This window comes from Hyperolius riggenbachi, chromosome 11, assembly GCF_040937935.1.
Source record: "Hyperolius riggenbachi isolate aHypRig1 chromosome 11, aHypRig1.pri, whole genome shotgun sequence".
Classification (NCBI taxonomy): Eukaryota; Metazoa; Chordata; class Amphibia; order Anura; family Hyperoliidae; genus Hyperolius; species Hyperolius riggenbachi.
In genome coordinates, this window is record NC_090656.1 from 112283456 (window position 1) to 112307188 (window position 23733).

The window sequence follows — 23733 nt, forward strand, 5'->3', positions numbered from 1 at the left end:
AGCAAGGAGAGACTCACCATCTGAAAAACCAGAGCTTCATTTTTCACAGCAAACCACCAGTTCTCCCTCCATCTGCTAGATGGCACTGCTGAGTAAGAAGCAGATGGCCTTTCTATTCATGTCAATGGAAAGTCAGTCTGCATACATTGAGTGAGTGTCCTGTCCAGGAGGAAGTGGTGGTGCTGGATCATGTAAACAGATCAACACTTGGCTGCACAGATCACTGAGCCTACCCCCATACTGCAGGTGAAAGCAGGTAGCAGGGCCTGGAGGCCATAGAGGGTATTTTGCATATTTATACTTGTAAAGTGCAAGATCTATTATTATTATACAGTGTCATACAGTTTAAATATCTTACATGGAGCTGTGCAAAGAAAGATATGTAAAACAAGTTACAAGTACAACGCAAGTAGCATTTAGCTGTATTGCACACTTGTATAATTTACTTATAGATGGTACAATCCATACAGGTCTGCACTCTGTTTTAATGTGGGCCTTGCATTTTGGGCACATGGAACTACCTGTTCTAAGAAGGCAACACTAAAAAAGAAAGGCAATGTCCATATCTCTCAAATAGGCACGTTAACAGCCTCTAAGGCAGTGATGGCTAACCTTGGCACTCTAGCTGTGGTGGAACTACAAGTCCCATGAGGCAGTGCAATACTCTGACAGCTCTAAGCATAACTCGGGGAGGCAGAGGCATTATGGGATTTGTAGTTTTGCCACAGCTGGAGTGCCAAGGTTAGCCTTCACTGCTCTAAGGGAACCGCTTCCACTTTTTTTCACTTACCATTGTTTTCCTGTATATTTCATTTTTTCTGTCCTTACAAATTTACTCTGGCTCTTTGTATTCTGCAGGTCAGATACCATCGTATAAACTGCATGAAATGGAATAGGCGATGTGCGCTACAACTGTCCGATTTGGCGCAGTAAAGGTACGTTTCCAGTGCTGCAGTGTTTTGCCAAGGCAGCGTTTAACAGTTTACTGGCTGATTTTACTTGCCTTTTGTTATGGTTAGTTCAGAATAAAGGTAGTAGGTGGTCATTGTGAGTGACAGAACTAGCTAGGCTGGTGATTAACTTTCCTCATCCACTCACAATTGAGGTCACAGAGCTCCAGAGTTCAAACAGGGATATGGAGCCGCCCTACTCCTAAGCCTTTTTCCCTTGCAGGAGCCTGAAACCCCTCTGCAGACTATAGCCAGAGCATTTCAGAACAAAGTAAGGTCCCTTCCCTGACCTCAGATGATTCAGATTTGTGTTTCAGATAATTATTATAATAATCAGATCCTGTCAAACATGAAGAGGCACGGAGATACTTTCCTCATGCATGTTATTTCTGCTAATTCTCTAATTGGCTGGCCTTAAATTGTATTAGAAAGCAGAAAAGGCACAGTGTCCAGACTGGAAATCCACACAGTATTTTTCCAGTGAACGGATAGGAATTTTAGATGATGGTAACTGCAAACAATTACCTACAGCAATAACAGTTCGTATTATCCCACCTAAACATCAATGGATAGCAATAAGGCCATCTGGATAATTAAGTTCTGACAAGCCTGTTTTGCAAATCACAATGTGTGGTGAAACTATGGTCAAATATGGGTTGGTTCCACTCTGGATAGAAAGCAAACATGAAAATGCTATGCATCTGGAATCGGGGATGTGGAGCTTGTCTTTTTATTTCCTTTTAAAGATAGTATTGTATTTGCTAGGCAGCCTTGCTGGTTTTCTGGCTTTCCAGATACACATCCTGAGCAAGCATACAGCCAGTGCAGTCAAAGTAGTCAAAACACCTCATTTTCATACTTATTCTGGGCTGGTGTCCCAAAAACTATTAGGAGGTAGTGAAACAGCGCAACAGCAAGGACGGCAAGGAGTGTTTTGTAATGACAGCTTCAATATTCATCTTACTGGAAGTGTAGCTAAAGCAGAAAAATTCAATTCCAGAGGCGTCCCTCATCCCCCTCATGCTCGCCATTCCAGCGCTAGGACCCTCTGAACCTATTCGAGTAGAGCTGGTCGAATAGGTCCGTGCAGCCGTGCTCCTGTCCGCACACTGCTGCAAAGAAGAGGGATTCAGCGAACAGACAGTGGTGGGCTCAAGAAGTATTGGATAAGCCTCTGAGGTATTTGACTTTTGTGTGTGTGTTTTTTTTTACCCACAGGTTTGCTTTACTGCTTCCTTTAAAGTGACCCAGTAATGAGTCACTGTCTTCGTTCATATTAGTACGCCACATTGAGCTGGGCACAGGGTGGGCTGAATGGCGGTTCACCCCGCTGCCACTCAAATCCCCGGTGGAGTTAGATACTCAGAGTGAGAAGTAACTCGGGGTCTGGCAATCTATAGCATTAGGCCCCGTTCACACTGCACGCGTTTCCAGCCTAGAGTGCAATGTCTAATGTTCACACTGCATGCGTTCCGGACCTGTGCGGCCCGGGAACGCATGCTGCACGCATTTTTTGTAAAAACGCGTGGCTGTCCCATGCACTTTTCAGTGATGGGATCAGCCACGCAACGCACACAAACGCGGATGGCGTGCGGTCGCATGCGTTGCGTTCCGCATGCGTGGCCATCCGCGTTTGTGATGTAAACGGGGCATTACTGCCATTGGACGCCTAGCTTCAGCACTGAGCACCGTGCATCGAAACAACCTGCTTTGCACTGTCTAGTAGTATAGTTGCACACTAAGCAACCTTACTGCGTCAGCAGCTGCTGGCTGCTGTCGCACTACCAAGCTCCTATAGTCAGATGAGGAACACTCAGAACTTGACTTCCTTCCCTCCTGACAGCTGCATGGCTTCAGAAATGCTGCGGAGGCCAGGTGATGACATCACCAGGGGGCTAAAAGGGGCATGGGAGGGATGCAGCAGGTTTGGTTATAGATGTGATAAGTGGAATGGGCATGGCTAGGCTTTAAAGAAACAACTCCAGACAAACACCTTGGCCCAGCAGGTGTCAGTAGAGCTGTGTACACTGTTCAGCAGCACTACTATATCAGCATCGTCGTGTAAAAGCTTTACTCACATAACTAGCACTTCAGGACTGATCATTGTTCTCTGCTATCCTTCCTGTTCCTGTAATTATCCCTTCTGCTTCCTGAGCACTAGAGATGGTGAATGAGAAGCTAATAATACCAGTTTGCATGCAATTTTAATGCAAATCGTATGCAGCTTGCAACTGGACCAACCAAATGCACTTCATGAAAAGTGAAATTGGTCCATTTCCAAGCCTTTACCGCTTGAATTAAAATTTGTGTTCAAGGTGGAGTTATTAGCATTTCTCTGTCTATCTCTACTGAGCACAGACAGGAAGCGATATGCAAAGAGCAAAGATCAGACCTTACTACAGATCACAGATGTGTGTACAGATTTCATACAGACATGTGCAGCTGCAGAGGGGAGTTTGCAGAGAGAGAATTGGGGTATTTTGAAGGGTGAAGAGACAGTAAAACTGGTGTAGTTTTGGAAGCGCCTCAAATTGAGCACTTCCGGCGCACCGCAGGTAATATGAAAGCATACCTCCTAACTTTTTGAGATCAGAAAGAAACCACATCCCTGCCACACCTCTAACCACGCCCTTGGCACACCCCTACTCACGCATACTACAAAGATTTCATAAGAAAAATATGTTGTTCTATAATTCAAACCACGCTGGTCCTTTCTATCCTGGTTCACTTTCCTTCATATTAACATTTGCAAATAAGAAATATATCAATATAAAGGATGGGAATAAAGTTTAAAGTCAATTAAACACATTTTTGTTGTTGTAGAATAATACACATAATTACATAGATCTGTGCATCAATCCTGAAAGAGGGACAAATGATGAAGAGAGAGGGACAGAGCTCCCAAAGAGGGACTGTCCCTCCAAAAGAGAGACAGTTGGGAGCTATGTGAAAGCACCCATAGACTTCCATTGCCCTGCAGTAGCAGTGCGGTAAATTGCCTCGACTCACCACGCCAGTGTTGTAGCCCTGAGTCTAAGGGAGTACTCCACTACACCTGAATGTCAGCATTTTTCCCACACACAAAGACAGAAGAAAAGACACATTACAACTGACAGCCTATTTGAAATCAATGGACTGTTTCCATCAAAAGGCGTTTTTTGCGTGCGCGGAAAAACAAACTAAAAGCAGGTTGCTTTTTTTCTGGAGGCCATGTGTTGACGAACAATGTACAGCTATGGAAACAGCGAGCACTACGTCATGTACAAATGCCTATGATGTCTGGAAAACTCTGAAAAAGACGTGCCTAGCACCATAAGCACCTAGTGGAAATTCAGCCTAAAACTCGTAAAAACGTTTCCTTTAAGTTTTGAATAGTGCAAAAAGGAGTATTTGTGTCTGTTTTGTATTTCCACTAGAGAGATTTTTACATCACTTCCTGTCCCTCAGACCTCCCTGGACTCTAGTGGCTTCAATACAAAACCTGGAGCTCTGAGAGACAAGAAATGAGCAACAGCAATAAAATGTATTGCTGTTCTAACTCTTCCACACATCTTAAAAATATATATTTTATTTGTTTCTACCTCAGCTTAAAAACATTTTTTCCACTTCCTGTCAAAACAGACAGTGAGGGGAGTTTCCTCAGGTGGAACACAGACAATAATAAAAACACATACCTCCCAACTTTTTGAGATAAGAAAGAGGGACACTTAAGCCACACCCCTAACCATGCCACCAACACAGTCCTAGTCACACATACCATAAAGATTTCATAGGAAAAATATGTTGTTTTATTATTGAAACCACACTGGTCCTTTCTACCCTGGTTTATTTTCCTCCATATTAACATTTGAAACTAAGAAATATATCAATTTAAAGTATGTAAATAAAGTTTAGTGTCAACTGAACACATTTTTCAGTAAAAAAAAAAAACGTATAAATTACATAGATCTTTACATCAGTCCTGAAAGAGGGACAAATAAGGAAGATAGAGGGACAATGGGACAGGGTTCCCAAAGAGAGACTGTCCCTCCAAAAGAGGGACAGTTGGGAGCTATAAAAACACCAAGATGTTTCAAACACTATCCAAAACTAAAATGAAAATTTGGAATTAAAACAGATCTTTTAACAAATACCATAGCTGAAAACACCAACATTGCAAATTTTCCAGTCCAAGCCTGTTGACGGTTATAAGTACAAATCAACGAATACTGGAGAAAGGAGGGTTCTGGTAATGAAAGAGTAGATAGCTGACATCATCGCCTCATCCCACCTATCCGGAGGGGAAGATGAAATCACAGCTCACCTACTGACGCAGTTGTTGAGATTATAGTTCAGGGTCATTTACAGATTAATGGCAATTAGTCTAGAAGAGGGAGAAAAAGAAAACACGCTAACTCTGCATGTTATGGTGGCAAAAGTAAAGTGACTGACGTCAAAGTATCCTAATTACACAGCCCTCTGTCAGCGACATCTTGCTAAATATTTAATCATATATAATGTTGGTTTAAATATAATAAAAGGAGTGTTCTGCGATTACACTGAGAAGTCAATGTTTTCCTGCTTCCCAGCATTCCTTGTGGCTGAGGTAGGCTTCCCTCTGCCAATAACATAAGATTCTACAACAAGTTGTATTCAGACATTTTCAGAGGTTTTTAAAGTACTGTATACCCGAGGCAAACCTAATGGAAAAAAAATTAGCTACCTATGAAGAGAGACGCCTCTGGAGTCCCCAGAGGCCTCCTTTGTCCTTCTAGAGACTACCACTGCCGTGCATGGACCCCCAGTACATATCTGACAAGAGCTTGTCGGATATGTTATCATGGCCGTGCTCCCCACTGCGTAAGAGTTTGGTTGTACTGTGCATGTGCAAGTACAGCCATGCCTGTGCAGTAAGCCAGAGTCACTTTCTTGTATCCTGGGTAGTGGCAGTGCTCTCAAGAAGAACACTGGAAGCTTCTGGAGGATCCAGAGACTTCTCTCTTAATAAGTAAGTGTCTCATTTTTCCATTAGGTTTGCCTCAGGTTTGCTGTAAATCAAGTGTCCATTCTAGAAGCTCTCCACCAAAACCTGCACATTTTACAAATGGGCAACCATGTTCTATGACCATCAGTTTTTCCTCATAAAGGTGGCTACACACCCACCATACAATCTTGATTGTACAATCTTTCTATTTTCATGTAGTATGAAAGTTTACCTACATAACCTGTTCAAAGCGCAGTGGCTGGATAGTATACTGGTTAAGGGTTCTGCCTCTGACAAAGGAGACCTGGGTTTGAATCTTGGATTTTCCTGTTCAGTAATCCAGCACCTATTCAGTAGGAGACCTTGGGCAAGACTTTCTAACACCGCTACTGCCTATAGAGCGCGCCCTATTGGCTGCAGCTCTGGTGCTTTGAGTCCGCCAGGAGAAAAGCGCAATATAAATGTTATTTGTCTTTTGTCTAAAGTATTCAAAATCTTTTCGCCCTTCCACAAGGTGGAACTAGTAAGATGAAGACCATGTGATGTACGGCCTACTCAATTGTAATGTGACCCACAGGTAGCTTTGAAGTCTACCAAGGAATGTAGAGCATGGATGATGTACAGTGGCCATAAAGCTGGTAAATAAAAAACAAACACCCCAAGTCCCCCAGGGGCGTAGCAATAGGGGTTGCAGAGGATGCGACCGCATCGGGGCCCTTGGGCCAGAGGGGCCCCGAAGGGCCCTCCCTCATCTACAGTATTAGCCCTCTATTGGTCCTGTGCTCATAGTAATCACTTCCATAGATCCTTTGAATAGTAGTAATCATTAACAAAACTGTTCCCCATTTCCTTCTTGCACCTCTGACACTGTAGTTGCCATTGGCAGGTTTTGGTGCGCCGTATCAATTGTTATGTACAGAGTGCTTGGGGGGCCCCATTGTAAAACTTGCATCGGGACCCACAGCTCCTTAGCTACGCCACTGATTCCCCCCTTCTCCTCTTCTCCCCCCCCCCCCCCCCCCCAACAAAGGACTTCACATTCCATGATGCCTAACATTGAGTGGTTGTTAGCTGCTAACACTAAATCACAATAGGAGGTGTGACCATATTATTTTTTCAAGGTTCAATATAGTTATGTAACGTTATACAGTAGGCGTGATGTCTTGCTGTACATTTTTCACAGAGTTCCTATTCAACATCATAATCGTACTGCTCATGTAGTGGATTTTTACTTTAACCTCTTAAGTTTAATTTTATTATAGTTCCTAGCTGTTTATATACAGTATATCTGAAATGTATGTTTAGCAAGTAAACACCTGAGCATACGCTGAATGAACATAGTCGGTTGAATTTTTCTTGACAAGGAATGTAGTGTAAGCACATGGCATCTCCAGAGGTAATTCACATAAATCTACATAGTTCAGATTTTGAAGTCTTTATTAACAAGGCTCATTCTGCTGTAGTGCAAGGAGAATGTACTTACAGAAGTATTACAAAGTAGCAGTTATTTAAAGGGAACCCAAGGTAAGAGGGATATAATGGAGGCTGCCATATAAATGTAAACAATGACATTTAACCAATGCAAGTTGCTTGGCTGTTCTCTGATCCTGTATCTCTAACACTTTCAGCCATAGACCACATAGAAGAAGATATAGAAGAAGAAGATATAGAAGAAGAAGAAGAAGAAGATATAGAAGAAGAAGAAGAAGATATAGAAGAAGAAGAAGAAGATATAGAAGAAGAAGAAGAAGAAGATATAGAAGAAGAAGAAGAAGATATAGAAGAAGAAGAAGAAGATATAGAAGAAGAAGAAGAAGAAGATATAGAAGAAGAAGATATAGAAGAAGAAGAATAAGAAGATATAGAAGAAGAAGAAGAAGATATAGAAGAAGAAGATATAGAAGAAGAAGATGAAGAAGAAGAAGATATAGAAGAAGAAGATACAAGCATGTGCAGATCAGGTACTCTGACTCACGTCTGACTGGATTAGCCACATGCCTATTTCAGAGTCGTGACTGACAGGCAACTGGTATTGTTTAAATAGAAAAAATATGGCAGCCTCCATATCCCTCTCACCTAGGGCTTCCTCTAACTACAATTCCTATTTTCACTAAACATTTTTGGTAAATGGAATGGGAGGTGTGGGGTTGCTAGCTTTATGTACCAACAGGCTAGGATGCATTAACTGGTAGTTCCAGTTAAGTATAAAATAAGAGGTTTTCCTATCTTTATTGGCTGTTATACTTTTATAGGTGCTTTACAAAGTTGTGACCTGCGAGAACCTCAGAATCTTGCTGAGATAGCCATTTCTCGTGACTTTTACTGAATGGAATGGTGTCCTATTGAAACCACTTCTTTCTGTTGGATATTACATAGCCTGCATAGATGAAGACCACCGCAGAGCCATTTATGGCAGCTGTTACTTTAATTCCTATAAGAATATGGCATACTACTATTCTAGTATTTACTGGAAAATTTCACGCACTGCGCTCAATAAGGAGCTTTCCACGGTAGGCCCTGTAATATTTCCCGTAACTGTTGAGATTAAAGAGGAAGTAAAATTCCTAAAACTTTTCACATTTTCACAGTCCCCAAGGATATTTCATATTGACCTGTGTTGACCACATTGCCTGTAACACAGTAGTGAGATGGTGGAAAACATCTTTAACCTTCTTAAGGAAGCTCAAATAGCATCTTGATCTTTGGCCGTAGAGCACTGAGATCTTCTAATGGAACTGAATTAACATGTGTATTGCTAGGCTGCTAACATTTCAAGCATTCCATTACCAAATGGCCGGTTGTCCTGTACAGCTTGGCCCAGAGCACTGAAACATCTAAATTATATTACTTTGTTGCCTGTTCAGGATTGCTAAAGAGGGATTCTGAATATTGTTACATGGAGTAAGTCTGACAATAAACAATGTGGCTAATACCACTGAGCTCATATGGGGGGCGATTTCTGACACCTATCCCACACAAGCAGCATGGGCTAATACTAGGGAGTGCATGCTACGCACGGTACTGTGAGCACAGCATGCGCTCTTCACTTCCGTGCGATCACAGCCACGATTGGCATCGCTAGTGAAATATTGCGGGCACACTACCAGCACATGGAGTAGCAGTAGGAAGGATCACCCATAAGTGGAGAATGCATGCTATGCTGACACCATCATATTTGGCCTGCAAGTGGTTTCCCCACTTCGCATTATATTTGGCCCACTCTAGACCACCAGGGAAGCTATATTGGAAGTGAAGCAGTAGATCACTAGGGAAGCCATATGGGGGAGTAAGGGGGAGAGCATTAGACACCAGGGAACTGTATGGGGGGGGGGGGGGGGGGGATTAGACACCAGTAAACTTTTTAAGGGAGGGAGTTTGCCACTAGACATTGAGGTTGGCCCGCGACTTGACCAACCTCAAGACAGCGATTTTCTGTGGAATAGCAGCCTCAGCTTTCTCCTCCACAATACTGTGAATATACCAATGAGGACATGGAGAACATTCACCTACCCAGAATGCACAGGAAGTATATACTGTATACATAATCATGGAATGATGTAACTAATAATATGCTTTCAATTGTTTGAACAACTGTAAGGGCCCGTTTCCACCAGGGCGAATTCGCATGCGTGGCCTGCATGCGAATTCGCATAGGCAATGAAAGTGGATGGGACTGTTTCCACTTGTCAGGATTTCTGAGCGTTTCTCTGTGCAGGATTTTTCTGCATGGTAGAGCCTGCAGAATTCGCCTGCGTGAGGAATGCAGGCGATTCGCACATAATGCATTTAATAGGGAAAATGCACATGCGTTTTTTGCCGCGATTTCGCGTGCGAATTCGCATGAAAACTAATGCAAATTGAACCAGGCAGTGACATGGTTAAATTCGCATATACCCTGCCTATGCGAAATCGCGGCAAAAATCGCCCGCGGAATCGCATCCGCATGCGATTTCGTCAGCGGTGGAATCCCGGTGATTCGCACCGCACTAGTGGAAACGGGCCCTAAGCCATTTCAACAGTGTACACTTTACATACAGATATTTGCAGAACAGATACTTTTCAGAGTGGTAAGATGGCTCCTCCTGTGGGGACTTTTTCACAATAGACATGCGACCTTGGATGTGAGGCCACTCATGTCCTCTAGTGATATGAAATATAGCAGCAATAGTGATGCTGAAAGTTAAACTGTTCAAAGTTGTAGAGGAAATTAGGGTCTAGTGAGATTAGGGTTAGGTGAGTGGAAATTAGGAAATAAATTGGATTTAGACATAGGTGAAAGCATAGCTTTAGTCTACAGGCAGGAGAAGGTTTAATAAAAGTTGCTAGGTTCAAGTCAAGTCACAACTGTGTGTGTGTGTGTGTGGAGGGGGGGGGGGGGGGGGAGTTGTGGTAAAGAAGGGTATACTTTTACTATTACTTACAGGATACAAGGGTTTGGGTTAAAAGACTACTGAAGTGAGAGAGATATGGAGGCTGCCATATATATTTCCTCTTAAACAATGCAAATTGCCTGACTGTTCTGCTGATCACCTGCCTCTAATACTTTTAGCCATAGACCCAGAACAAGCATGCAGATCAGATGTTTGAATGAAGTTTGACTGCATTCTCCATGTCCTTGTTTCAGGTGTGTGAGTCAGACCCTACTGATGCATGAAAGATCATCAGGACACCAGGCAACTGGTATTGTTTAAAAATAAAGAAATATGGCAGCCTTCATATCCCTCTAACTTTAGTGGTCCTTTGAGGTTAGGCATAGGTCAGAGGAAGCCATTTTGCTGCAGATTAGCACTCTAAGAAGTAGCGATACACAGCAGTAATGAAAGTCTAGTGGCCGTTATTCATTTTCATTTTCTAAAGGTTTTGGTCACAGCTGTTAAAGGGAACCCAAGGTTAGAGGGATATAGAGGCTGCCATATTTATTTCCTTTTAAACAATACCAGTTGCCTGGCAGTCCTCCTGATCCTATGTCTCGAATACTTTTAGCCATAGACCCTGAACAAGCATGCAGCAGATCAGGTACTCTGACTCAGCTGACTCAGATTTTACTGGATTAGCCATATGCTTGTTCCAGGGTTTTCACCCAGACACTACTTATACAAGAAGATCAACAGGGCTGCCAGGCAACTGGCATTGTTTACAAGGTAATAAATATGGCAGCCTCCATATCCCTCTCAGCTCGTGTTCCCTTTAACCTGTTATACCATTCAAGTGAATGAAGCATCAGACTGTAAATTTCGGGGACTGGTGACCAATCGCTGATTAATGGAGCATCAAAAAAAAATGTACTACCAAGACTAGAGCTTCTGATTGCACAGCACAGACCAACAAGACTGCAGAGGCAGTTTAGTGCTGGGTGACAGACCCGTTTATGCAGGTGTGCTAACAGTAAGTGGCTGGGCCGTACTAACATAGAAGCTTGTGGGGGAGGGATACAAGTGGTACCAAATCAGCTGTGTCTCACCATGGAGGGCTGTATCTCAGGAAACAGAACGATGTTTTCTTAGAGATTCAACAATTGTAAGTCTGCTTAACCTTCTTAGCAGTAATCCCGAGTCAGGCTGGGGCCGAAAAACTGCAGCTCAGAGCGGTAACCCCGAGCTGCATCCATGGAAGATGTGTAAAATGCAGACCTAACTAGCGGTATGATTTTTAGGGTCTATAAACTTGTGAAAAATTGCACCGCTTTCAGACACTAAAATCTGGAAATAATCATAACGCCAGGGAGGTTAATGCACTACCTGAAAACAATTTTAATGCCATGCTGTTGGCCTTTCGAAGTGATGTGTACTTTAAAATTGGAACAAAGGACAACATTTTTGCAACTGATAGAGTTTCCTGCTTTCTCTCTACTTCCTACCCCAGCAATGCAACAGAAGAAATGTCTCCAAATGGGGAAAATGCACTTTTGATAGTTAACCCTGAAACATGTTTCTCCATAGAAGAATTATCCCCAACTTTTGTTTCACTGGCAGCCATAACTCTTCGGAATTTACCTCACATTCAACCCCACTGACTACCACTAGAAAGTGAGGGATAATCTTCTCAGCAGGACACAGACAACAATATAAATCATACAGAGTCATAAAGGTTTTCCTGGCAGAATACAGCTTTTGAGAGCAGAGGGAGATAAAATACATGAACTATTGACCATTTTTCTAACTCTGGGACACTTATTAGGCTTCTACTGAGCAGAGGCAACAAAACATTCAATCTACTTTGCAAATGTTTAAATATAAAATAAAGCCATGGGATAACTAAAAAAAAGTCATTATAGGAGTAGGAGGCTAAATACAATTGTTCATCTCACCAGTTTATTTTCACCTCGGGTTAACTTTAAGCTGAAGATGAAATGATTTTGCCCCACCACTACCTACAGCACTTCTGACACTTCAGCCTTGTTACAGTAACAATTCTACCTCTCAGCAGCTGGAAACTTTCTCTGGATCAAATCATCACATCTGCATTTTGTTTCAAATACACAATTAATGGGGCGAGGGAAAAAAAAAAGTTTTAAAGGTGTAGAGCAAGGAAGTGGTGGGAAATCAGCAACATCTGCTCACTTGCTGCTATTCCTGCATGCTAAAAGTTCCCTCATATGCCCCCTATTCCCTGTTGCTCAACAATGCAGGAGCCTTTCCAACTCTGCACTCTCTCTCCCTCTCTCCTTTTCCAAACAATCACTGCAGAGAGAAGGCAACTGGGAGAGAAAGAGAAAGAAACAAGCAAACAACAGACTTTTTCAGCTGGCAAGACGCCACCACTTAGCTCTCCATTCTGGCTGCTTTCGCTTGTTTTGCCTGAATATTCTGTCCATAGAGACACTAATATGATGAAGGGGTGTTCTGTTTCCAAATGTGCATTATGGTCTGTCTCCTCTTTCATCCCCTCTATGTGCTCTATGCGTCCCCCCTAAAAGCAAAAGGACGCACTGTACCTTCTGGATAGCACACAAGGTCAACCCAATCTAGAATTATTGGCATACGGATGGATTGTACCGTATTAACCCACTCATTTCTAAGAATTATTTCAAGCTCATTTCAATGCAGACTTCGTCAGCCTGTGCCTCTGGTTTGCGTGGAAACCGACTAGCATTCAGCAGACCTGCTGGTAGTGGCATGGCTGGATATAGCAAAACTCTCATGGGACCATCAGATGCAGGCTTTCTTAAAGGATACCAGAGCTGAAAAGAGTAATAGAAACGGGGGGGGGGGGGGGGGGAGGCATATACAGGGAACTTTCCTCATGCCCACCTCTCCCCCATTCTGGTATGATGTAGGACAAGTGCAGCTGGGCCAGTGCCTGCCCACTAATGTAGACTCAGAAGAGGCTGCTGGGAGGCATTTAGTAGGCAAAGGAGACGGACAGAGGAGAAGACGGGGAGCAGTGAGCATCAGGACCACTCCCTGTACATGCCTGTCCCCCCCCCCCCCCCCCCCCCCCCCATTTCTCCTACTCTTTTCAGCTCTGCAATGCCCCCTGCCCCTACTTTATGAATAAAAGTTAATTGAGCAATTTACATTCGCATGCAATCTACACTGCATAAAGTCCATGGCACTAGGACGAAGTCAGATCCTGGAGGAACACAAGAACGCTATTAGTGAATGCATCAAGTACCACCTGGACCCCCTCTACTACTGGGCCCCATAGCAGCTGCTATGGCTTTTGCTACGCCCCTGCCTGCTGGGATGCATAGCTAAAGAGCAACAGGGCAGCCATTTTGCCTTCTTTACTGAAGTCTCATGAGGAGTAATAGAAGACAGCCTGACAAGAGAATGCAGAATTATAGTACTCCAGACAGCACAGACAGTAATAGAGAAAGAACAGCTATGCACTTGTAAAGTCTTTACTGGAAAGTTATTAAGTTACTTGCTAGCTCTTGGATATAATATGTGCCTAATGGGTTACTAGGTTAATCCCTCTGGTGTAGTTCCACAGAACAGAACAGGCCTACCCTGGTCCATATAAAATGTGGTATGTGATGTTCTAGAAGATGCAGAACTGCCTGTAATTACTGAAAGGATTTCACTCCCTGTGACATATATCTATTACCGCTCTCTATGGACATCTACACAAACAAAGGGCTACCCTGACCAAGTTTTAAAGCTTGTAACATGTGTTGCGTGCTAGCTGATGGCTTGCCAGGGAACAAATATTTCAGATAGTCAGCAATATAAAGCCTTGAATAGATGGTCATTCTGCCCTAGTACAGCTAACCCAGATTCATGAGGTGATTTACTAAAGCACATTACAACATCCCAGAGAGTTCTGCTCAAAGACGTAATGGAGCTATGGGTTAAGCGCCATTACATATAAAAAAAGGCTGATTTCTGAGAAATGGATCAAAAAGTGGAGCTGCAGCTCATAGCAGACAATGTGGCTTCATGCTTGAAATGAAACAAGGAGCCTGGTTGATTGCCTTGGAGGTTAGGTCCATTTTTGTTACTGTTTCCCGATACAATGACATTCTTAGGTTGAGTCACACCATATGCCTGTGACAGTCTACAGCAGCCTGACTTTTTATGCTTACCCTTCCTTGTGGGAAAGGAGGAGGATGACATCTGTTTCTGGAGAGCCTCACTCGGCCTGTATCTTTCACCTACAAACCAGTTTTTAACCCACCCAACAATGTAGAACATGTACCTACAGCTATATAGAGGAAACAAATATATTGCACTTTAATTTACAGCTAGCAATTAATTTCAAAAGCTGAATGGAGCTGCTTGCTCTTCTTTTCCAGCCTGGAACCTGTACTCTCTCTGTGAAGTACAGACTGCACATAAACTTCCCATCTTGCTACAGGAGTAATTACCTGCACTGGGTGGGGAGTTTGTTATTCACTTTCCAGGTTTCAAAATCTGCTCACTAAGAAACAACTTAGTTGGCTAGAAATCCTTTTAAATGGATGCTTTTGAGATAACTGCTCTACTTATTGTACTCTTTCCTGTCTCCACAACTGCAGATCCCAAAGGGAAAGACAGGGAGAGAAGGCACCGCACATGTGTACAGCACTCAGGTTTGTCTTCACTTACTGCTGGCACTGACGTTCATTGTGTTCTTGGATTGTAAGTCTAGGTGAGAGTTATCCAAGGCATTCTTGGAAGAATCACCGTTCATGTTACAAATAAACTTGCACAGCGGGATCTCATTAGACGTATGATTTCATAATGTAATATCTCTGTGAGGTCTCTGGAAAGCAGGGGGCACAAAAAAACAAAAGACCTGGAGGGCCTTCTGGGTGGATAAGACTGATTTTCACTCCTGACTTTGCCTAACATACTAAATAAAAAAAATAAAAAAACAGGAACATTTACTAAGGACTTCCTTTTTTTTGGGGGGGGGGGGGGGGGGGGAGGCAAGGGAAGGGGAGAATTGAACTTTGTTACTTGTAACTTGATATTTAGAAGAAAACAGATGTTCAGTTACTGATCAACAGTCTCTTGGAAAATTATCTAAACACCATCACTGCACAATGCAGATTATACCCTGTTCAGTGGGGACCAATTTGCCGAAACATCCCCGACATCATAACACCATGTGTGATCTCAACCATATTTATTTCAATGCCGAGTGGTTTCAGTGCAGATTTCAGGTGATCTCAGTGCTTAGTATTTTGCCACTAAACATTCTCTGAGGATGTAGGTGTTTTTCACCTTTGGGTCAGGAGTAGATTAGGGTTAGGTGCTGGGGGTGGTCGTGGTGGTAGTGGGAGGTGGATATCGCTAGAACAAGAAGCATACTGATTAACCTATACCTGTGTAGGAATGAAATACTCAATTTATGTGGTCCCTGTTAACCTGTGTGAGAGGATGCCTCTTATCAAATTTCGAACCACTAGTTTCTAGAACGAAGAGGAAAAACTATTTGTTTACAGAGTAATAGACCTGGTCCCTTAAAGCAAACCTCAACTGAAAATAAAATTAGGATGTGGCTATATCTGGAGCTTCTTTCAGTTTCCCATAATCCTTGTGGCTCTCCAGGTTAGTAGGCCACTCCGATTCTGTGCTTTGCCCTTCTTTATTATGCTGAACCACACATTCTTCTCTGTGTTTTATACTCTTGCATGCTCCCAAACAGCAGTGCACAGCCATTTGGGGGTGTGCACGAGTAGAGTAATGGTTAAGGGCTCAACTTTTTCACTTGAGTTTTCTCCTAGGAGATAATTTTACAATTTCTTTTTAACGCCTTCGGGACCGGCTGCCTACCCCCCTTAAGGACCAGGCATTTTACATGCGGGGGCGTTTAGGGGGTCAGGCAGCCGGATCCCTGTTGGGGTTTGCTGGGCTGTGTGTCCCCCCTTTCGCCAGCATCCTTTACTCACCTCCTAGGCTCCATCGATGAGCAGCTGTGGACACCTGCGCTCTCGCTTTGTTCCCCGCTGTACTGACATTAAGTTCTGGGTCGCGGCTTAATGACGTCGGGACCCGACACTTATTGTCAATACAGCAGGGATACCGGCCGGAGTGGATGGGAGCGCCGATTGTTGGGGGAACGGCAGGAAAGTGAGTAGATCCTCTTCTTTCCCCCTCCTCCCCCCCCCCCTACCGCTGCAGCTCTGTAAGTGATCACTATGATCCGCCGGCGATCATAGTGATCACGTGATCAGAAGCCATACGCGATGGCTTCTGATCACTGAGGGGAGATGTCAGCTGTCATATGACAGGTTAATCTCCCCTCTCCGGTGCACATGATCACGTCGGGACGGATCGTTATCGTGGACGTTGAATCTACGTCCAGTCAGGGCGGCAGCACCACCTGCTGGATGTAGATTCAAACTTTGTCAGTCCTCAAAAGGTTAAAATTACTTTTCAGCACTCTGCGCCTGAATAAGTACCAAAACATAGATGAAAAAGTACTATCAAAACTATTTTAAGTATTTTGTTCAAAGGTATTTTTTTGACAATATGTAAAAATATCATCTAGGAGAAATTTAGGAGAAAAAGTGAATTGCATATGGGCCCTGGGTTCAAATCTCGGCTCCTTCTGTTAAAGGGAACCAGAGAGGAATGGGCTGTTAAAATAGAAAAAGCTTTTATACATACCTGGGGCTTCTTCCAGCCCCATAAGCCTGGATTGCTCCCACGCCGCCATCCTCCGCTTCCTGGAACCGCCGGTACCGGGCCCATCACTTCTGGCGGACGCGGCCAATTGTCCGCATCACAGGGGCTCCCTCCATACCCGTACGCATGCGGCTGCGCATTAGGCAGCCTCATGTGTACCTATATAGAGGGAGCTCCGTGTGATACGGAGAATTGGCCGCGTCCGCCGGCCGACTCGCGGCAATGACAGGACCCGGTACCGGCGGATCCAGGCAGCAGAGGACGGCGGCGTGGGAGCGATCCGTGTGTATGGGGCTGGAGGAAGCCCCAGGTATGTATAAAACCTTTTTTTGATCTTTAAGTAAACCAGTACCTGTTCAGTAGGAGTCCTAGGGCGAGACTCCGTAATGCTGCTGCCTACTGAGTGCGCTCTAGTGGCTGCCCAGCAAGCGGTTTGAATTCAGCAGGAGAAGAGCGCTATACAAATATAGGAATATAGAGGATAGAGCATGCACTGTGGCTGAGACCAGCCACTGCTTTTAATGTGGAGAAAGTACCACAACAGACAGGTGGCCGGCAATGGTGAGGGGACTAGAAGAAGCCCCAGATATGGCCACATCATGTTTGTTTTTTTCAGTTTAGTTTCTCTTTTAAGTACAAAGATGAAGCCATTGTATTAGCAGCAGTGTGTTTTTGTTTTGAAAAGAGCAGGAAATCAAACAAAATGTATGGTTTCCATATTTTTGTTTTTGTTTCTCTGTGTGAGAAAAAACAAGGTTCACTTTAGTACTAGAGATTAGAGTGAAGAGTGGAGGTAACTGGTCTCCTGCATAAAAGGGCGCTGGGAATCATGGTTCTGACCCTCACCTCATCTTTTTACTGTAACAGATGTTATTAGCATCAGTGAGGATGTGGCATACAGTGCCTTACACTGATTCTAGTACTTTACAATATAGCAAGGCTCAACATTCCCAACATCTGCCTCTGCTATACATAAACAACAGGCCGGGTCTCTCTGCAGACTGGTCAGTTATTCTGTCTTCAGGACATTTGTAAATCCACATTCCTGCACATTCCTCCACATACACAGCGCTGGAGGAGGCAAAGTGAACACGGCTGGCCTCAGTATTAGATTTCAACTCAGAAGAGTGTGTAAGCCACTAACTATGCACATACTATACATAATAACATCGCAGCAGAGATGCCAAGATAATAACACAGGCAAGTGAAATCACCATGCTCGCAGTGTTCTGGAAAGGCATCCAAATACATGTTGTAAATTCTAATCTAAACGAGGGGAAGCAAGTGTTATTTTGAGCCTAGTGCTAAGCGGGCTGTTACTGAGCTATGTGTCTGGTGCTCTCAGGACGGTGCTGGACGCCAGTCACTGGAGCCTGTCCAGGCTGAGGATACAGTGGGGATGCCATAGGGGAGATTTATTGTGCAGTACAATACCAGGATACCAGGACCTACTGAGGACTCATCGTAAATTATCTGCTACCTACGTATCAGTGGGTTCGCAGTGGATTTTCTGTGGCTCGTGTAACTAGAGGGGAGCTGCCCCTGCAACCACGCAACCACAGGGGGGCCTAGTAGCTTCTAATGTACACCCTGTGATAGAGGGGTCCATTCTTCAGTACTAGTGTTTTTGTGGCTATCCTTGTGATGGGTGTGAAGATTATGATTTCCACACTTGTTTTAAGACCCTTGTAAGATGGGCCCCCCAGATTGTGAGGGCCACCATGGGTAGACAAGGGAAAGGGTGTAAACATTGGGGGCGCCTGTCAAAGTTTTGCTCCATGATTTGTAGTTACAGCCCTGCCAGTGGCTATGATCCAATCCACTGGAATCGGTAGGCAGATTTTGCCAACAGAGCTTAAAGGACCACTATCGCGGAAATCATAAAATGTAAAATACATTTACACATATTTACATTAGAAGTACATTTCTTCCAGAGTAAAATGAGCCATAAAGTACTTTTCTACTATGTTGCTGTCACTTATAATAGGTAGTAGAAATCTGACAGAACCGACAGGTTTTGGAGTAGCCCATGTTCTCATTGCGGGGTTTTCAGAGTTTTCTTTATTTTCAAAAGCACTTAGCAAATGTAAGTTGCTCCATCCAACTGCCAAAAAAGTGTAAAGGGAGTGCCTTTTTTATGAAAAAGCCATGCTGAGAAGCCCCTTTGGAGAGATGGACTAGCCCAAAACCTTTCGGTTCTGTCAGATTTCTACTACCTACTGTAAGTGACAGCAACATAGGAGAAAAGTAATTTATGGCTCATTTTACTCTGGAAGAAATGTACTTCCTATTTGTATGTGTGTACGTGTATTTTAAATTATTTTTGCAATAGTGGTCCTTTAAGCCTGACACATTCATAACTTTTAGGGACATTGTAGGCAATCACAGTTTAAACTACCTTTTTTATATCCCCCTTCATCCAGCCACACATACATTCAGTGAAAAGAACATTCAGACCATTAGGCTAGGTTCACATTGCAGTCCCTGAAACTGGACTGGAACTGGAAAGTGGCACCGCACATGATCTGCACATTGCATCCCATACAGTGAAGCATACAGTTAATGAAAAGTATGCTTCATTGTCACTGTTAGCACATGTGTTTTTCGGTAATGCAATACAGTGCGTTAAGATGCTGCATGCCTTTATGCTACAATGTGAACGCCGCATCGGTGGTGCATTACAATGCGGCCGTTACAACCAAACCACAACGCACCACTGTGCATGTATCCTTATTGTTAGGCACCTGTACAGGTATCCTAAATTGATTAAGCCTTGTTAAGCCATTTGTGCACTCACAGACATGAGACTGTTTGATCTGTACAGATCAGGCTCCTGTCATACCTGTATTTGGGTATTTTTAATGAGCTTTAAGGCATATATGTAGATTGTACAGGGCTTAAAGCTACACAAAAACATGACAAGACATGACAGTAGTTTAATCTGCCTAGATCAAATGGCCCCACAAGGAGCAGGATCCCACAGAGTACTTACACAGTGTACTTATATTGTTAATTTTAGCTCTGTTTTTAAAATACTGACATTTGACTCATCTTGTCCACACAAAGATATGAATTTCAGTAGTCTATGCTTTCCTATTCAGTGTGTGCAGAAGTGCTGATAAGATTTGTTCAGGGATGATAAGAAGTATAGAGAAGAGAGGGAAAGTGAACACAGATGTTAGAAACATGGTTTATGAACAGTGATCAACACACTCTTGCTAGTCAACTATCAGTATAGGTACTGAGTCACAGCTTGACCTCTAAATACTAGAAGTGACGCCAGTATTATAAAATGGAGCTAAAAGGAATGCAGATACTGTATATTAGTACTGTATATTGGTCTGCTGATGAGGAACCCGTTTTAAGCACACTGACACTATAAACATCAGGCCCCAGCAGTGGCGTATCTAGAGGGGTGCAGTCATGGATCATGCCATGGGCACCACAGAGCCATGGGCACCATGCCTGCCCCCTCCTCCTTTGTGCTGTACCGCAATACTGGGGGATGTCTCTGTATCTATACTAACTATACTGGGGGGGCCTATTTATACTGGGGAGACCTCATTACCATTACTGGGGGGGACTTCTTACCGGCTATATTGAGGGCATCTCATACTATCTATACTGGAGAGGGGGGACTACTTATACTGGGGGACAGCTCTCACTACCTATATTAGGTGGGGAGGGCTACTTATACCAGTAAACATCTTTCACCACCTATACGGGTGGGGGGGCTACTTATACTGGGAAACCCCTCTTACTACTTATACTGAGGGGACAGGTCTCACCACCTATACAGGGGGGTACTTATACTGGAGGACACCTCTCACTCCCTATGCTAAAGGGGGCTACTTATACTGGGGAGACATATCTAACTACCTATACTGGGGGGTTGCTCTAGGTACTTATAAAGGGGGGGTGATCTCAGTGTTTGCCATAGGCGCTGTATTACTCAGATATGCCCCTAAGCCCCAGACACCCAACTTGAGCACAGCTGTTTCAGGCTCTTTGGCCCTCTTTAGTTCAGTCTATGGATTTCCTTGGGTCTAAATCATCATACTTAAAAGAGTGACGATCTAAAAAATGCAATTTATAGTTCAGTCGCATCCATAAATCTAGATGGTCTGATCAGATTTAGGAATTGATGATCAATTAACCGGCAACTGATTCGTTGATCATCAGTTTCTTAATCTGAGTAGCACTTGCAAATTTCTGGTTCTACTTATGCATATTCAGGTACCTGTAGAAATGACATTTTCATATGCGCTGGTTTCTTTTTTCCCCATTACCAATAGCAGCGACACGTGGCACGGGGCCAGAGAATCCATAACAGATCTGTTATTGCATATGTGTTAGCTTGATTTGTGATGGTTCAGCACCAGATTCTGCTGATAGGTCACTTGATAATTCCCCCAACCCCCCCCCCCCCCACCACCACCACCACCACCACCACCACCACCACCACCACCACACACACACACACAAAACACACACTGTTTGGCGCTAAGTTGCACCGCACATGCATCTAATGTCTGCGGTTAGATCTGTATTCCCTTTAACTAGTCATCTGCCAGGCTACATCATTTCTCCTCCAGCTGCAAGACTGTACTCACAGCCCCTGGAAGCCCACCTACAAACTGAAGCAAAACAGAAGGTGGGGGGCTGAAAAGAGTATCTCCCTGGTTTGAATTCTGAAACATTTTGCAGAATATCAAGAAAGATGCAAGATTTGCCCTTATTTTCTACTGGCCATGGCATAGCGTTTGGAGGCCCAGGGGTTAACCAGCTGCAGGGTATAACCCGTAGACAGATCTGTGCCATGTGTTCAGTGTCTGTGTGGGAAGAAGAACTCCCTACTAGGAATCTTGAGTCAGCAGTTAAAGCAGAATCAGTTTGTGCATGTTTAATCTGTGACACTCTGACTGTAACAAGCATGCTCTGTGAGACACGTCACTGGGGCTTCCAAGCCTTAAACAAAGCAGCACTTCAAAGGGCAAGGCAAACAAGCATTTTCCTAGAAATGAATTAGCTAAGGGGCCCTCAATTCATTCTTTCACACACACACTTTCAGATCAGCTGCAGTTCACGTTACACAGCGCCTGGGGCATGTAGACAGGGAGAGCAGCGGTTCATTCACAGGGGAAGAGGTGGGGTAGCACCGATTTCCTACCTGCCGCTTGAATAACGCTGCATACAATGCATGCATGTTGTTAATGCATCTTTGTGCAGCAAGCCTTTTCACAGGGCAGTAATACAGTACGGAGTATTATATTGCCTTGCGTCAGCAAAACAGCAAAGAATTCCCCCCTAAGTAACATCACTTTAAGAGCATGATTTCTAGAATAACTGGTCAGGAAGATGATATTACTAAACACAGAGTAATGATTTGGTGTCAAGTCCAGAATTCAACCCATCAAATCCTTAATTGACAGATTAATATATGAGATCAACAAGTAAGCCATGTTTACATTTTTTGTGTAGGTAAGTTTGTTTAAACTAATAATAAAGAGCTTCAGTAGAGGGATCATATCAAGGGAAGCAAGTCAATTTACAATTGTAGAAGCAGTGGGAAGATTCTTAAAGGGAACCTGAGGTGAGCGCGATATGGAGGCTGACATATTTATTTCCTTGTAAACAATGCACATTGCCTGGCTAAAAGTATTAGAGACATGGGATCAGGAGGACTGCCAGGCAACTGGTATTGTTTAAAAGGAAATAAATATGGCAGCCTCCATATCCCTCTCACCTCTGATTCCTTTGAAAGCACATTATTCAAGCAGAGATCAGCACACACTGCAACTTGTTCATGTTCAGATAAGCACAGTATAAGGGCCCTTTTCCACTGTGTACGAATACGCAGCGTTTCCCTACATGCGAACTAGATGGGGAAACGCTGCCAATCCAACACCAGCATGCTATCCAAATCGCATGCCGGTGTGATTCTGGACAGCATGCAGCAGTTCTCCATAGCACGCATCCGAATCCTTATAGCTGTGCATGGCATAGGTGCAGCGTCCGATTCAGGACCAAACGCAGCACTCAGTAGAAACAGGGCCAAATAACTTATGATGTACCCTACATGCAAGTGTTGACATGTTAGTAGGTTAAAAAGGGGCTAAAATAATGAGCGTATTTGCATCATTGCTGAGATCCTAATTTTACGAGAACGCCAACACGCGAGCGTTATAAGTATGCCAACAAGATCACAGTCAATCAGGTGCCCAACTAAATGCTGCAAACCAAAATGATTTTTTTTAAAACATTTTTAGATTTTCCTCTACAAGTAACAACATGCAAACGCGGTGCAATTTCATCTTGATAAATAGTTTTCTGCATGCGATTCTCTCTGCAAGGCACAGCTTTTCATTTGCAATCTTCCTAGGCTCTTGTTCATTCTACACGAGAGCAAACACTCAAAAAATGCAGCAGGACCGACGTTTGCGATCAGGCTGGATTGAATGGAAATCGGATCCAACTAGTGTAAACGTTTACACGCAATTTACATTATGGAGCAAGTGTGTCCTTGCGCTTTGGGGTCACAAGCAATCCGCAAAACACAGCAAAGCGAGTATAATGGAAAACAGCCCTAAAACCTGTTAAACAGCAGAAAAGCATAATAACGGCCTAGCAATCTAATCACAAAAGCATTTGGCAAGAACTAGGTGAGCATGAATCATTGGGATCTCAAAGCAAAACAGTCATGTTACTTACGCATGATAAATCAAATATGTGATATCTGAAACAGAGGCGCCAGGAAGATTAA

The 23733-nt window shown here is 43.6% G+C and overlaps 1 protein-coding gene and 1 long non-coding RNA gene across 4 annotated transcripts in view; one reads left to right on the forward strand and one right to left on the reverse strand.

The window, feature by feature from the left end:
• The window catches only part of IGF2 (insulin like growth factor 2), a 53574-nt gene that overhangs the window by 26542 nt on the left and 3299 nt on the right, over positions 1 to 23733 (reverse strand). The window lies entirely within an intron of this gene.
• On the forward strand, positions 157 to 15195 carry LOC137538885 (uncharacterized). Of its 2 annotated transcripts, none has more exons than XR_011024896.1 (4): positions 157 to 246; positions 859 to 935; positions 7542 to 7874; positions 14873 to 15195. It is a non-coding gene; the product is annotated as an uncharacterized lncRNA (long non-coding RNA). The 2 variants fall into 2 exon arrangements; XR_011024895.1 differs by having other exon boundaries at positions 172 to 282.